Source organism: Cibotium barometz, chromosome 22 (assembly GCF_041138505.1).
Source record: "Cibotium barometz isolate CiBa-2024 chromosome 22, ASM4113850v1, whole genome shotgun sequence".
Taxonomy (NCBI): domain Eukaryota; kingdom Viridiplantae; phylum Streptophyta; class Polypodiopsida; order Cyatheales; family Cibotiaceae; genus Cibotium; species Cibotium barometz.
Window position 1 is genome coordinate 15592657 of NC_141067.1, and position 18139 is coordinate 15610795.

General features: G+C 38.3%; 1 pseudogene; it reads left to right on the top strand.

Moving 5' to 3' along the window:
* The first annotated feature begins 5079 nt into the window (after positions 1–5079).
* The window catches only part of LOC147626321 (ent-kaurene synthase CPS/KS, chloroplastic-like), a 46945-nt pseudogene continuing 33885 nt past the window's right edge, over positions 5080–18139 (top strand).

Here is an 18139-nt window from a genome sequence, read left to right on the forward strand (position 1 = left end):
ATAGTAGATGTGGAAAATTCATCAATAAGCTTGGCAAGAGTGCAACTTCTGACATGCCTGCACCATGTTTTAAAGGAAGGAGGAAGCATCCCAATGGTAAAACATGGCAATAAATTTGGTCTTGCAATGTCAATGTCATGCATACTTTGACCTTGCACGATTCCATCATTGCTTTTCGTGGAGCTGCACCGAGAATTTGGCTAATTTTTTAGGGTGCAGTGGTGACAGAGGAGAGAGATAACTTGAAAAACACGGGATTTATTTTGGAGGGTGATGGGGAGCTTGTTGTACAAGGAGAAATTGGTAGGGAAATGCCTCCACACCAAGTCAAGAGAGACCAACAAGAAGGGACGACAAGCTTGTGCGGTAGAGATCGAAGTTGAGCAAGTAGTTCCATGAGAGAATCGATCGAGAAAAAATGATGGTAGCTGAAGTGGTGAGGGAAAATATAGCTGTTGAGAGGGAGTGCCATGTATTTTTCCTTAAGATAGAAGGATCTACATCAAAAGAGTTGACATATTCAATCACCATATCTGAATATCCACGGTGCTCATGTGAGGATTTCATGCAAAGGGAGGCTGGGAAGAAATTGTATATGCCATGAAAACACATTTACTATGTGTTAATCAAGGTGCTGGGACTTCATGAGGTGTTGCATCAGCTCATCCACCAAGCAGATTTGTCCAAAGTAGAATTGTCTACTGCATTGCGTGCTAGAAATGCCTAGAATGGATGTGGATAGTGACCTCCCATTTTATGCATATTTTTATGACTTTTGTTGCTGGTATGTTTCAGTATTCACGTGGGGGTCAGGCGTGATATTGGAAGTTTCTATCTTTTTGAGTGGACCTTCCTTTGTGTCTTTATATAACCTAGGTGTAGCAAAATGCTTGACTATTTTGGGGAGAAGGAGCGTATGCTCTAATACCAAATGTTGGAAATAGGGTTGCAAGAATGCACACACATTGGAGAAGTGCAAGAGAGTACAAAATGAGATGATAAAAAGATAATGAATGTGTGTTATACAAAGAAGATAAGTATACACAAAGATGGGTGTATACTAGCATGGGAGAAAAAACCTCATAAAGAGAGAAAACGTACCCCCGCTGTCCTAGTGTGTTTACACACATCACTACCAAATATGGTTACTACCAAATATGGTTACAATATCCTGTTCAATCTTTCATCTCCTATAGCTCACACCTCTCTTAGGTATGCACTCACATTCTCCTCAAATCCTCCTCAATATTAACATGGTGAGCGCCACAAGATCCTAGGCCGCTAAAGGGAAGTCATTTGAAAGAAGAAACGGCCATGGCTTCTCTCCCTCTTTCTTGTTACTTTGTCATCGAGAAACCCTTCAATAAAACCTTGAAAGAAGAAACGGCCATGGCTTCGCAAGCCCTCTACATGGAAATAAGCTGATCATCGCATCCTCCATGCAGCTGTCCACAGTCTCTCGAGTAACTCCAGCTGATTTCTCAGCTGATTTACTCGTAAGGTGCAGAGATCGATGTCTCTATTATCGAATATATATATTTATACCTTGAATAACTCCAGCTGACGAACTTGCAACTAATTAATCACAATTTCAATGCTCGTGTTCAACTACGGCACTAGTGCTAACAAAATGGCTGTATATCTATAACTGAAACTAGTTGTTTGCTGAATGGATCGAGCCCCAGCCAGCGACACTAGATGGTAACTGTCAATTAGATAATATTTAATTATAATGGGACCCTGAATAAATTGTAAGGAAGATTTATGTTATCGAGCAGAAAGACCGCGGGCTTTAGCCCAAGGGTTGCGCCCTCTCGCATTGCACTAATGTCAAGGCTTTTTATGGAGTATTTAGGTCTATAATAGTTTTGATTTACATCTTATTTTGGCTTTAGCACAGGCATTATATTTGTAGCGGTAACGATGACATATTTTATATACACATGGTAGGTCCAAACGTAATGCACAAAGGCTAGTATTTATAAAAGCATAGACCCAATTTTGGAGGATGAAGCTATTATTTATTAGCTCCAATGGTACACTTCGGCAATACATGATTTAAATACCGACATCAAGATGGAGACACTCACACTAGGGGAATATTGTACCTATATGCTTGTGTCTTGTTCTTGTGCTTTTTGTTTTTGTGTGTTCTCAAGCTTTTATTCTATGGTGATTTCATCTCATAGAATTTCTTTATCAAATCTCCAACTCTTTAGAACAATGTCCTAGTGTTACACCTTATTTTGAGAGCCCATGACATTTTGGTCATCATTGCTATTTATTAAATACTTTCTTATTGCTATGACATTTTTAAATACTATTTAAATTACTTTATCTAAAAAATTAAAAAATGTAGTATTAAACTTGTTTTTTTCTTTAATTATCTTATCTCAAAATATTTTAAAAATATGACGAACATCAATGTTTTAGATTAGTTTACATTGCCTCTAAATCACTTCTTCAATGCACGGCCTTGTCTTCATTTTGGTAAAGGAATTATGCTTTTTTTTAATTCCTATCCTTTTTTTGTCCATGAGTCTCTACCATGGATTGATTGGTATCAAAATGGTCAAAATGGTAGGACCATTTGCACATGCACAAGATATGTAGAAGAATATAAGTGTAGGCAAAGTAAACACAACACGTGTAAAACGATAAAGGTCTAGGTAGTGTGGTCAAATAGTCTACGTCTTTGAACACTTGTACCACAAATATATCAAAATGGTCAAAATGGTAGGACCATTTGCACATGCACAAGATATGTAGAAGAATATAAGTGTAGGCAAAGTAAACACAACACGTGTAAAACGATACAGGTCTAGGTAGTGTGGTCAAATAGTCTACGCCTTTGAACACTTGTACCACAAATTCTAGGGGTAGCTAAAATATTCATACTATTTTGAAATCAAGACCTTTCTTTTATGTCACTATAACTCTGGACATTCCCTTGATTTTGGACAAAGGTGCATACCCAGATTTTGATTCTAAGATAGTAGGCTCTCACCCAAATGTTTAGCCTACACCTTCTAAGATAAAAGGCAACTCTCTTACCCAAATATTGAATACCGACATCTTCTAAAGTAGAAGGCTCATAACCTGGTGGAAGCTTCAAAAAAAACAAGGAAAATTTGATGGTCAAGCCGAAAGCTCTCAAATTTAAAATTATAATTAGAAATTTTAATAGTATTCTTTAAATTCATGAAATTATTCGAGTTTTTTTCCATTTAGAAAGCAATACAGTGCAAGGCCTTTTTTAGAAGGTACATTCTTGAAAATCGAGCCCTTATTTTGGAAATAAAAAACACCCTTGGAAATGTAATGTTGAGAAGCTTTCTATGTGATGCTTCATTCATGCATGGCTTTTCCTCCCATTCAAACTTGAATGTTCTCGGTCATCGTCACGCAATAGTTTACATGTTAAGAACAATCAAAATTTTAGATGGGGACACTTTAGAATCTGAAACCCGAAGACTTCCTTTGAAAGGCTTATTTCAACATTATATGTTTTGGAAAAGGACATATACAACACTATTTCTCTCCCAAAATTATGCCTTTCTTTCAAAGGACAATGTTTATTTAGATAAGTCCCACCTCGAATGTTACTCCAATGCAATTTGCAACCTTCACATTCTAGCTCTGTTAAAAGTTTCAAAAAAATGATTGAAATTCCAACATGGTCCCTTTGACTTTGGTAGCACGTTGTCCTATAAACAAACTCCTCCAAATAATGAGGTGGGCTGAACTAATGCTAGGGAAAAAAAAACCCAAGCCAATGAGAAAAAACACAAGTTGGAGTACAATCGGTTTTCCCTATTCAAAAGCTCATTAATAACCCGTTTCTATAACTAAAACCCTATAAATTTTATGGGTTTTTTCCCTCAAATTTCACCCAGTGCAAAATACACCAAAGGATGGTTGGTTTCTCTTTCTATTCATAAATTTTAAAAATCGTGAATTAACTAAAGGCACATATGCAAGTGTACCTTGAAACCTGTACATAGGAAAATTTGAAGGTGCAAGTGGGCCTCGAAACATGTACACACACCACCACATATATATCATTTACAACATATTGCACCAAGCAACCAATGGGTTTCAAAGTGTGATAATGTTGATCACCAACAATTATATTTTCATTTGTATATTATTTCTACAAATTCATTTTTATTAGCACCAAATGTCTTGTAGACATTTGAATATTTCTAAAAATTACTTTTTATTGACACCAAATGCCTTTTAGACATTAACCAATCAACAATAATATTGTGAGTTTAGCAATGGATCGAAGATAATCTGATAAAACAATATTATTGTCTTTTATTTTCCCTCAATTTATAATATATTTTAAGCGAGCTATATTACAATTCAACCCAATAAAACTAATAATTCATTAGTTAAGAAAAACTTACATATCAACCAATAAAACTTATATTACAACTATTCTAGTTAACCTTCTTGATCATTGGCTCGACATTTATCTATTTTTTTGTGTGCTATAGCAGCTAGCAGTGCCACTACAACCTCATTGTATTACAAGGAAGTTGAAGACAATATTCTAGCTCATGTTGAAGATGATCTTAAAAAGATACTTATTATGTGATCATTCAATTTTTGATATTGTGATCAATCGTAGATGCTCCAAACTTGATCATTGACTTGCTATTGTAATTAGTAGCTTTTTTAGTGCTAGAAGAAAACCTTTTATGCAACCTTCTATCATCTATAATGTTTATGATGTTTCAAATTAATCTAAAAGTAAAGGAGTTGACGAGCTTATTTTTTCCACATTAAAAGACATTCCACTTGAGTACTTTTTCTTTCTTTAGACCAATTTGTCATGGTGGGGTGAAACCCTTAAATGCTTTTTGTTCTTTGGTCGATTCCATTGTTAGGGTGTTTACTTCACCAATTTTGCTATTATATGTATAAGTAGACTAAAGAAAAAACATAGGTGCTTCTTTTATATTGAGTTAACGGATTTTTATAATATGCCTACTATATCTTCATGATGAGGAATTTGGATTTTTTAATCCCTTATTTGACAAAACATAGGTGGCACAACATAGTGGAGAGGAGATGTAAGAATGGATTGACACAATTAAAGGGATGTTTTGCTCAATGAGCCTTGGGGAGATATCTGTTTTTGCATATGACACTGCTTGGGCTGCCCTGGTGCCTTCCTTGAATGATTCAAGGTTTCCTCAATTCCCAAAGAAACTCGATTGGATTATCAAAAACCAACTTCTTGATGGTTCTTGGGGATATAAAAAACTCTTCCTTACCTAGTATGATAGAAAGTTTTAGCACACTTGCTTGCTTCTTAGTGGCTTTGAAAACATGGAACATGGGCCATGATAACATCCAAAGAGGTAAGTGTTTAGCATCACAAGATTTATGAGTTATGAGATCACTGTATAATCAAATACCATATATGTCAAAACTAACATGCTACATGATTTATAATTATCAAGTTGCTCAGCCCTTTACTAATGTTACCCAAGATTATAGTAATTATTTTTACTTTCTTGCCATGATTTTATTTTCATATGCCCTCTTCTAATGCTACTTCATGTTAAGACATGCTTTATTGAAGGTCCTTTGCTACTTGTGTTCTTAAGGTGTGGAGTACGTATATAAACATTTAACCAAAACAGAAGCAAATGTGGAGGATCAAATGCCCATTGGATTTGAGGTCATCTTTCTTGCCATATTGGATGCTGCAAGTGTTAACCCATTCCTAGGGTTAACAAGAACTACCACCATTATCTTACATCAAGGAGTCAAGGGAGATACACCAAAGGGTCATACATTCAAGATATAAAGTAATGGTGTCCAGAGCTACAGCTTGGACAAGAGCCCGTAATGGTCTAATGGAATACTTAGGGCGATTCTCGCATCAAGAGCGTGTGGCAGCATGTAGGATGAAGTCCCAAGTGATGTACTTTATGGATATATTATGAGAGTAGTAATTGTAATAGCATTAGCCCTCTTATAAGCCTAAAGTGCCCAACCGACCACACTTTAAGTGAGTGTGAACACTTATGGCCATTTGCATAAGTGAATATCTCTCATAATACAACATACTCTCCCATTGTGCAATTGATTCTTGCTCTTGCTAATCTCTCTCCATAATGCATGCTAGTGAGTGTGTGTGAGTGGAGTGAGGTGAGAGGAGGGACAAGTACCAGTAGTACAATGCAGCAGTGTGACAATGCTTGCGGGAGGCACGATGGAATTGCTTCTCAAGGAGTTGAAGAGCTTCGAGACCTCAGTGGTTATGAGCTTGGCCATTGGAAAGATCCGCATGACAGTTGCAGTTCACCAGGTATTCTCTTGTTGGATGTATTTCAAGGGGGGCTAGGGTGAGCTATAACAGCAAGAGATCTAGGCCTAGATCTTCCTTACGATTCACCCCCCCCATAGTGATAAAAGCTAGGGTAGACCTCGAAAAGAATATCAAAAGGTATATTTTCTTTACATCATATTGGATTTGAGGTCGTCTTTCCTATAATATTGGATGCTGCAAGAGATCTAGGGTGTAGATCTTCCTTACGATTCACCCATGGTGATAAAAACTAGGGTACACCTCGAAAAGAATATCAAAAGGTATATTTTCTTTATATCATATACTCTTACTTATTATAATAGTTTCAAATCTTTAAAATGAGTGTAAATGGAGTGCTTTATATTTTTCGTACGTTAAATGAACATTAAACATTAACAAAAACACCCCTGTTTGCAGGCTTGTATCTCTTAAACCGTGAATCTGATGAAGGCGCTCTAGTGCTCATTGAAAAGCTAACATTGTGCTCTTCAAATTCGGTCTTGGCCATCTGAAGTCAAAATTGATCGTTTTGGCTTCCAACTATCAGCCTCAAAATTCAACCCACAAATTGAGGCAAAAAACAACACAAAAAGCTCAAAAAATTACAAAAAACAGCACAAAAACGACTGTGGACCAGATTTGAGCTACTTTATGAGGGTCTAAACGATAGTCATGAACGACTCAGAGAGACAAAGTTGTATTCCAAAAATACTGTCTCTCTCACACATACTTTTTTCTAATTCCTTTTGGAACACCCTGAAAAACGTGCTGTGAAACAAGGAAAAATTTCCCAGAAGTTTTTTTCATCTTGAGACAGTGATGGAAAATAGGTTTTAGGACCTCCTCTTTCATCTGGGAAGTTATTAGTATGCACTTTTCCCAGAAAAATATCTCAGGTCGTTCAGGTGCATGTAGCGTCTAAGCTAATTAGGGCCCCAAATAGACACTCGTTTGACCCAACGAGGAGTATGCCAGGCCTCTTGAGGCTGTAATGGGTTGTGAGAAAATATAAAAAGCAAAAAAAAAACACGTGCTTTCTCATTAAGGAGAAATTAACAGCATCAAGCATGGTAACGATAGAGGGACTACTTGGGCCGACACCCTCACTAAACCCAATGGCTGACATCTTCGAGCCATTAAGATCTATGCCCCTACTATAACTCCCAATACCATTGGCCATGCCTACAACAAGCATGTCATCGGGTTTTACGCTCCTTGTCACTTCAATCCCACCAGGATTTGGTCCTTTACCTAACATTTCAACCAATCTTATAGGAACCAACCCTTGGATGCCCACACCTTAGATATACTGACTTGTCTAAGAAGGGGGGTTTCCCAATGAATCAATGAGTCTATGCCCCACCCAAACCCGCTATTTATTACATAGGAAAACCCTTGGACACTATCTGAAAAAATAGCGGGTGTGGCAACACGTCTTGCCCCTCGACGTCCGATGGTGGTGAAACTTTTCGATCAGAGGGGTAGGATCCCCATTGACTTGGTCGCAAAGATTCACCACCATTGGGAACCGTATGATAATGATGCCCCACCCAAACCCGCTATTTTTTGCATAGGGGACCCCTTGGACACTGTGGAAAAAATAGTGGGTGGTACCAGACCCTCCCACCCATCAAGCTTCGAGTGGTGGTGAAACTTTCCAAGTGGAGAGGTAGCAGTCCCATGGACACGCTTGAAAAGTTTCACCACCATCGGACATCGTATGATAATGATGCCCCACCCAAACTCACTATTCATTGCATAGGGGACCCCTTGGGCACCATGCAAAAAAATAGCAGGTTGCAACACATCGTCCCGCCATTTGGTATGTGATGGTGGTGAAACTTTGCGAGTGGAGGGATAGCAATCCCATGGACTCGCTGCTGTGAAAAGTGTCACCACCATCGACACTGTATAACAATGATGCCCCACCCAAACCCGCTATCCATCGTCCAATGGTGGTGAAAATTTTAAAGCGGAGGGGTAGTAGCCCTATGGACCCGCGCGCAAAGTTTCACCACCATCGGATACGGTATGATAATGATGCCTGTAAGATTCCTCCCTCCGGCTTTTGAGGTGTGTAGGTGTAAGAACCTCCCCTTCTGATCTTATAATTATTCCCCTCTCTGAAATAAAAGAAAGATCTTGTTTTACCCTACTTTGGCCTAGAGAGAGAAAATATCTAGAGGGAGGTAATTCAAAATTACGATATTTTTAGATATAAAAATCCTCCTAGTGTCTAAAATGGTTTCCCCTGAAATAGATATTCAAAAAGAAATTTCCAATGTGCAATTGGAATAAATTGAAATCAAGTAAAAAGGACCTTAGCCTAAGGGTCTAGATTTTTAAAAATTTTTGAATTAAGGTTCCTATGGACCAATTAGATTGATCCAAATGTAGGGAGGAGATAAATGGAAGAATAAAAGAAAATCCCCCAAAAATGTGTAAATGCTCACATAACATGAAGAGTTGACTAAGGACAAGGTTATTAGTTAAAAAAGAAGAGATATTTAGAAGAAATGATGCATTTTTGACACTTTAGTGTGGGAAATTCCCCTCATTAAGGAGGCACCTAATTCACATGTGTGGTTGAGTTTTAAACTCACAAATAATGAGATATTTTCATCCCTCCTCTCTCGTGCTTCAACTAGATCCAAAAAGTAAGCTAAACTGACCTAAAAATGGTCAAAAATTGACCAAACTAATCTCGAAAATTCTAGAATCAGTTTGCTTGGTTAGAGGCTCACTTTTTCCTATAAATGAAGCCTCCCCCTTTGTAAATGGTTAGTAGTGTTTTATGCACTGCTACTCTACTCCTCCCCAGAGCCAAAAACAGTGAATTCATTGGTAATTCATTTGTTTTTGACCATTTCCTCTTCAAAAGAATTGGTGGCCACTCTTGTTGTTTGCAAACAAGAGTAGATCCCTCAAACCATCAAGCCAAAGAAAATCTCACAAAACTCCTAGTAAGTTAGAAATTCTACTTTTTCTTATTCTATTTTATGGTTTTCTGATTTTTGCTCTCTTTAAAATGAAAATGGATGTTATGCCTTGCTGGAAAGGATTTCCCCCTTCTCTTCATTATTGAATTCAGCCTTTCTTTATCCTAGATGTGTAATCAAATTGATGGAATTAAACTTTTCATATTGTTTACTCTTAATAAAGTGGAAATTGATTAGATTAGAATGATTTAAATCATCTTGGATAATTTCTAGTAAATTTTAGAGTGAAAATTTTAAAAAATGGTTAGCCATACAAAGGAGGTTATGGCAAAATTTTCTTAAATTTGGTGAAATAAGTTTTATCTTTTTATTATTCAAAAGAGTAATCCCCACCGCTTGTGTATTCTAAAAGTGTTATTTTTATTCCATGCATAGAAAAAGGCATATTAGAAATATTTTTATTATAAAAGTGTTATTTTCATTAGAATTAATTTCTATGCATAGAAAGATGCATATTGGGAATATTTTGATTATAAAAGTGTTACTTTTATCAAAATTTATTTTTATGCATAAATAGATGCATAAAAGAATTTTTTCATTATAAAAGTGTTACTTTCATCAAAATTTATTTGTATGCATAAATAGATGCATAAAAGAATTTTTTATTATAAAAGTGTTACTTTCATTAAAACTGAATTTATGCATAAATAGATGCATAAAAGAATTTTTTATTATAAAAGCGTTACTTTCATCAAATTTTGATTAATTTTGATTTTATGCATAGAAAGATGCATAAAGAATTTATTTTTATTCCAAAAGTGTTATTCTCATCAATTTTGATTTTATGCATAGAAAGATGCATAAAGAAATTTATTTTTATTCCAAAAGTGTTATTCTCATCAATTTTGATTTTATGCATAGAAAGATGCATAAAGAATTTTTGTTATTCCAAAAGTGTTATTCTCATCAATTTTGATTTTATGCATAGAAAGATGCATAAAGAAATTTTTTTTTATTTCAAAAGAGTTATTATCATTAATTTTGATTTTATGCATAGAAAGATGCATAAAGAAATTTATTTTTATTTCAAAAGAGTTACTCTCATTAATTTTGATTTTATGCATAGAAAGATGCATAAATAAATTTATTTTTATTTCAAAAGAGTTATTCTCATCAAAATTGAGTTTATGCAATGAAAGATGCATAAAAGATTTATTTTTATTTCGAAAGTGTTATTCTCCTTAAAATTGAATTTATGCATAAATAGATGCATATATGGATTTTTATAAAAGTGTTATTTCCCACTGAAGTTGTTCTTATGCATAAATAGATGCGTAAAGAATCTTTATATCAAAAATAAGAATTCTCTTACATTCTATAAATAGATGTGATGAGATGGGATGCGAATCAGATAGATGGGAAAGAATGGATGGATAGAAGTGACGAGAATGTGAGGTGAATAGATGTGAGGAGATGTAATGCGAATCAGATAGATGGGAATGAATGGATGGATGGATGTGAGGAGAATAGAAGTGATGAGAATGAGAGGTAAATAGATGTGATGAGATGTGATGTGAATTAGATAAATGTGAATGAATAGATGAGATGTGATGTCATGTGAATCAGGATGTAAATGAATGATATAAGATGTGAATGAATGTGTTAGTATGTGAATCGGGATGTGAATGAATGATATAGGATGTGAATAAATGTGTTAGCATGTGAATCGGGATGTGAATGAATGATATAGGATGTGAATGAATGTGTTAGCATGTGAATCGGGATGTGAATGAATGATATAGGATGTGAATGAATGTGTTAGCATGTGAATCGGGATGTGAATGAATGATATAGGATGTGAATGAATGTGTTAGCATGTAAATCGAGATGTGAATGAATGATATAGGATATGAATGAATGTGATAGCATGTGAATTGGGATGTGAATGAATGATATAGGATGTGAATGAATGTGATGTGATGTGAATGAACGATAAGGGACGTGAACGAATGTGTTAGCATGTGAATCGGGATGTGAATGAATGAGATGTGATGTGAAATGGATGTGATAAGATGCGATGTAAACTCGATAGATGTTAATGTATGTGAAGTGATGAGATGTATGGGTAGATGCAAGTGGATAAGATCTGATAAGGATAAATGAGAAAATAAGTGATGAGATAGAAAAAGATGTGATTAGATGAGAATGGGAATACTTATGAAATGAATGTGGATTGATGTGTGGATAATGTGGATTAACGTGAATGGATGTATGGATGATATGGGTTGATATGTGGATAATGTGGATTGACGTGAATGGATGTATGGATGATGTGGATTGATGTGTGGATAATGTGGATGGATGTTTGAATGATGTGGATTGATGTGGATAGATGTATGGAAGATGTGGATGGATGTGTGGATAATGTGGATTGATGTGGATGGATGTATGGATGATGTGGATTGATGTGGATGATGTGGATGGATGTGGATGATGTGGATGGATGTATGGATGATGTGGATTGATGTGTGGATGATGCGATTAGATGTGATTTGATATGGGAATGATGTGATGTGATAGGGATCGATGAAGAAAAAAATTGTGGGAAGATGAGAAAAGATGGGGACTAATGTGAAAGGATGTGGAGTGTGATGAGAAAAGATGGAAATATTGTTAGAACTATATTTGTATGTGAAATCTGTTTTTAAATGACTGTTTTATGTCAAGAATGCTGGGGAAGTATTTTGACCATCTTGTGAATGACTGCTGAGATGGAGAGTCAATGGAGGACGTCTCGCGCAGCAAGGTCGGCCGAGGTCTTGACCAATGGTGAGCTTCCAGTACAGTGGATGAGGGACCAAGGAAGCGGCCTATGAGTGAAGCGCTAAGTGACCTGCGAAGGATCCTAGAGAGTGCTGACCATACGGTGCTTGGGCTCTTGGTCACCGAAGATACCCACACATACGTCGGGGAAGATATTGGAACAAGGAGTAAGAGTTGTTTTCTGAATTCGGGCATGGATCTGGTTGATTGACCTTGCTGGTCCTCAACGGATGAGTCCATGGCTCTTTTATATGGATGTGTTGGTTGATCTTGCTGATCTTCAACGAAGACTCCATTTTTGTTAAAGTGAATACTTGTTGGTTTACTATGAGCTAGGAACTATCGAAAAGGCCCCTGAGTGGACAGGGGGTGAGCGTTCTGGTTGCCAATGATGCCATAAGTACACCGATGAAGGAATGTTTGGAAATAAGGATTCAATTGGATAATTAGAGGATTATGATCAGTGACACTATGGTTTCATTAAATGATTGTTTGGAAGACTGTTGAATCTGTGAAAAAGGCAATTTCATATTGGGTGTGTAAGTGGTGTGACTAGTTTTAAGTTTGCATGAATACCCGGCTAGGGGGCCTGGGAACTCTTTTCCCTCGTACCCCGGACAACCTAACCAAATTCTTAATTGGATCCCATCACTACAGTGGTTGTGCGGTTGGCTAACCCATGGGACTCTGGATGAGATTAGGCTGGACTGATGGATCCCTAAATTGAGACTCAATTCTGTTCAGGTTCGATAGATAAATCCCGGACAAAAATTGTTCTATGGAAAAGAATCAACGGCTGTGCCTCTCAATGAGGAAAAAAGCATTGGTCTCTATGATCCAAGTACAATCTTTCCTTGATCTGACTATGGGACTTACGGGTTCGATCAGATCAGTTTAGTTAGTTAAGGCTTTTGACTACATTAGAGAAAAGTTATACTGGAGGAATCGCCCGTGCTTTCCGAGGGAAGTTTTTTCGTTCGGTTTTGGAAGAACCGATGGATTAGTCTCTTGTCCGGATATCCTTGGGCAAGGCCTCGAGTGTGGGACCCTGCCCCGTGCAAGAAGTGATACTTCTGCTGCAAGCACCCGTGAATTTGTTGCGCGGTGGGGATAGGGACCTCACAATGCCCCACCCAAACCTCGTATTTTTGCATAGGGGAGGCCATGGCGCGCTATGCAAAACAATAGCAGGTGGCAACACTCCGTCCAAAACATTTGACCCCGCCTGATGGTGGTGACACAATGCAAGCGAAGGGTTGGGAGCCCCACGGACCCCTCAAAAAAATTTGACCACCATCGGACACTGTATGATAATGATGCCTCATCCAAACCCGCTATTTTTTACATAGGAGACCCATTGGGCACTATGCGAAAAATAGGGAGTGGCAAAACACAATTGGTGAAACTTTATGAAAAGAGGTGTAGCAGCCCCATGGACCCATTCGCAAAGTTTCACCACCATCGGATATCGTATGATAATGATGCCCACCCAAACCAACTATGGTTTGCATAGGGGATCCCTTGGGCACTATGCGAAAAAATAGCGGGTGGCAACACACCGTCCCGCCAATCCAATGTCTGATGGGGAACCTCTGCAAAAGGAGAGAGGTAGGAGCCTGGTGGACCACTTGCAAAGTTTCATGACCATCAGATACCATATGATAATGATGCCCCACCCAAACCCGCTATTTTTTGCATTCAGAACCCCTTGGGCGCTATGCAAAAAATAGCGGGTGGCAACACACCGTCCCGCCCATTTGGCCTCAGATGGTGGTGAAAGTTTGCAAGTAGAGGGGTAGCAGCTCCATGGATCTACTCGCAACATTTCACTACCATCGAGCATCGTTTGATAACGATGCCCCACCCAAACCCGCTATTTGTTGCATAGGGGACCCCTTGGGCACTATGCAAAAAAATAGCGGGTGGCAACACACCGTCCTGCCCATCCGGCATCTGATAGTGCTGAAACTTTCTGAGCAGAGGGGTAGGATACCCATTGACTCACTCGCAAAGATTCACCACCATTGGACACCGTATGATAATGATGCCCTACCCAAACCCGCTATTTTTTGCATAGGGGACCCCTTGGGCACTATGCGAAAAATAGCGGGTATAAACACACCCTCGCATCCATCTAGCTTCCGATGGTGGTGAAATTTTTCCAATGGAGGGGTAGCAGCCCCATGGAAATGCTTGCAAAGTCTCACCCCCACTATCATACACCGTATGATAATGATGGCCCATCTAACCTGCTTTTTTGCATTTGAAACCCCTTGGGCACTATGCAAAAAAATAGTGGGTGGCAACACACCCTCCCGCTCGATAGTGGTGGTGAACCTTTGGGAGCCAAGGGGTAGGATTCCCATAGAACTTCTTGCAAAGTTTCACCACCATCGGACACCGTATGATAATGATGTCCCACCCAAACCCACTATTTTTTGCATAGGGGACCAGGGATTTCATTAACGTCTTCACAATTTCGTGATCACGTTAACAAAACCTATTGTTAACATATTAAAACTTGTGATCACATTGTATATTCACATGACCTGAGCAATGACCTGCCAGAACCCACTAGTCCCGTAACACCTCCGGGCTTTTATCTTTCCCGGCGGGCCCGCCGGGAAAAATAAAAGCCCGGCGGGCCCGCCGGGAAAAATAAAGAATATCGGCGGGGTACTATTCTGTATATAAACACTGCCCGACACCCATCGTACAACTTTTGGGGAGATAGTCCTTGTTTTGGGGGCGTGATATCTCTCCTCAAAGTACTTGTAGAGCTCTCGAGTTGCTAGAAGTGTCTTGTTGGGAAGAACGTCCTTATCTTAGGGGCTGTCGTCTTTCCTTGTAGGCACTCCTAAGGCTATTGAGCCACTCGTCCTTAGTTCTTTGAACTGGGGGGCAGGGTGTGGTTCGTAGCTAATACTTGCGGAGATTTAGGGACAAATTTGGAGTCATTCAGCTTTGCATTTGAGCCACGCACGTAATCTACCTCATTCTGCTTTATGAATGGTTTGATGGAGCCAAGAGTCCTGCTTAGGGGCTTGTATTGGTTCTTGATACTTGATATAGTTTAGAGTAGACAAGGGTCTATTGTCCTATGCTAGAGTATTGGGCAAGCATAGATCTTTGATTTTCTTTGTGAATGTTAGAGAAGGTCTATTGTCCTATACTAGAGTATTGGGCAAGCATAGATCTTTGATTGTGTAAAGTATCCTTAATTGGGTACAAAAGGCATCCTTCATTGGGGGTGCAATGTGCATGATAGTTTCGAAGTAGTTTTGTAGTAAGACCTTACAAGATAGTTTGAAGTAGTTTTGTGTTATGTGATGATCTTTTGTATTTGTCAAGATAGTTTCGAAGTACTTTGTCTGCTAATGTATGTTTTGTAATACGTGAGTGATTTGTTGTTTTTTCATTTGTGTATTCATTGTTATATGCTTGGTTGAATAGGTTATTTGTTGAGATGGAGGACAATGTTGGATCCAGTGATACCTCCAATAGAGTCCAAATTTCAAATAGCAGGAAAAAAAAGGCACCTGGGATAGAGTGGCAATATGCAATTAACGTTGGTGATCGATTCATAGATTGGGAGTGTAAGCTATGCCATGCAGTAAAATCAGGTGGGGTGCCTCGACTAAGAGAACACTTTTTAGGCGGACCGAAGAAAAGTCATGTACCCACCCCTCTGCACCTATAGTGGCCAAACGCAAAAGAGAAGAAATTCAAAAGAAAGATTCAAGAAAACATGACACTCCTACCGTTAATGTATCAAGCCAAACGCATAAGAGAAGAAACGCATAAGAGAAGAAATTCAAAAGAAAGATTCAAGAAAACATGACACTCCTACCGTTAATGTATCAAGGCAGCAAGAACACTGTTGTTCTAATCATCAAACTCCCGCTACATCGCCTACTTGTACCCCGAACGACAATGTGCAACCAGAAAGTAATCCCAGTGCATCTTCCTACAAGCGAAACTTTGACGTAGGAAATATACCCATGCGTCAAACTTCATTGCAAGAAAGCCTACGTCAAGGTCGACTCGATGATGCACAACTTGTCCTTGCTGAAACGATTTACTTTTCTGGGAGTGCTATGATGATGGTGGACAGTGAGCATTGGAAGAGAGCATGGAAGAAAATTGGTGAGTTTGGACCAGGGTTTTCACCGCCTACGTACCATGCTATGCGAAATGATCTATTAGAGAAATGTTATGCGCAAGTAAAAGAACGCGTACAAAGAATAATTCTTAGCAATATAGAGCTTTTTGGATGTAGTATAGTAAGTGATGGATGGTCTAATGTGCAAAGAAAACCATTAATTAATATAATGGTTATTTCACCTAGAGGTGAGACTTTCATCCGTGCCGTGGATTCAGCTGGTTCAATCAAAACTGGGGCTTACATTGCTCAAGTTATTAGCTCTGTGATAGAGGAAGTGGGTGCCAAAAATGTAGTCCAAGTCGTCATGGACAATGCAAAAAATTGTAAAAATGCATCCAAAATCCTACAGCGACAACATCCACATATTTTTCCGGTAGGCTGTAATACTCATAGTTTGAATCTTGTATTAAAAGATTGGTATAAATTTGATGATACCAAATGGTTTGCCTCAATCGTCGACACTGCTCGCCAGCTTGTGAAATTCATGCTCAAGAGACAAAGAGTGTTAGATATTTTTCGACCTCGCATGTCAGTTATGTTAAAGCTTCCAGTGGAGACTAGGTTTTGCACTCACTTTTACACTTTTGAGTCTCTTCTTAGAAATGAAGATGCAGTTTGCGAAACATTTACATGCATGGCATTTCATGATGACTGGGAGAACTTGAAAAAGTGAAAGAGAAAATCAAAGTCTTGAAGGGAGCGCTTACGAGAAGAAGTTGGTGGAACAGTGTGATGGATGCATACCATGTAATGATGCCTGTTATGTATGCTGTATGAAGTCTTGATCAAAGAGCGCCTAATCTCGGAAAAGCATGGATGCAATGGTGGACTGTCCAGCAGAGTTTGGAGTGTCCTGAGAAATTAGAGCATTCAGTGGTGGAAAAGCAATGGCGTGTACCATTCTCCAGTAGACAAAGAAAAGTTTTATTGAAGTACTTTCATGCTAGATGGATTGGAGCGCATTCACCACTACACAGTGCTGCTTACATGTTAGATCCTGAATATTGGAATATGGATTTGATGTCCAACGTTGAGGTGGTGCAAGATTTTTATAAAGTGGTAAACACTTTCTATAATAATGATGATGATCATGTACAGTGCATAAAGGAGATGACCTTATTTCGATTGAAAGAGGGTTTATTTTCCAACTCCCTTGTTCAACAAATGGCTAAAGAGCAACCTGCATGGAAGTCGTGGATGATGAATGGTGGTGAGCATTATGCTTTATTGCGCAACCTTGCGATGAAGGTTCTAAGTCAGTGCTCTTCAAACTCAGGCTCAGAAAGAAACTGGAGCATGTACAAATATATTCACAGTACTATTCGCAATCGACTTCTTGGCAGATCGAGCAGATAAACTTGTTTACATGTATTGCAATGAAAAGATCTTGCGAGACATTGAAAGCGAAGAGTATGAAGAAGATATGCCCAGATGGATGTACAATTGTGATGATGTAGTAGACGAGAACTTTGATGTTGGACGCACGTTGTGCACCACCCTTGAGATAGAAGAAAATTTAGACATTGACTTAGATGAGCTTAATTTAGCAGACGAGAGAGTAAACGGTGAAAGAATTTTGGAGCAAGATACTGACATAGAGGAAGAAGTCACTTCATTAATTTCATAAAAAGTACTTGTACAAATGATCGTATTTGGAGAAATTATCAATACAAAAGTAAGATTTGTTTTTCTTAGCTTTCATCTTGAAATAAATTACAAATTGCACTAGGAGTTGCATCTAAAGGTCCTGGTGGTTTATATTCGCTAGCCATGCCGAACACTGTATAAATACCTTGATTTATTGGGACACTGCACAATGCACATGTGGAAGTATTTTGCATTTGCCTCACTAAACATATAAAGTGGTAGTAGTGTCCACAGGGT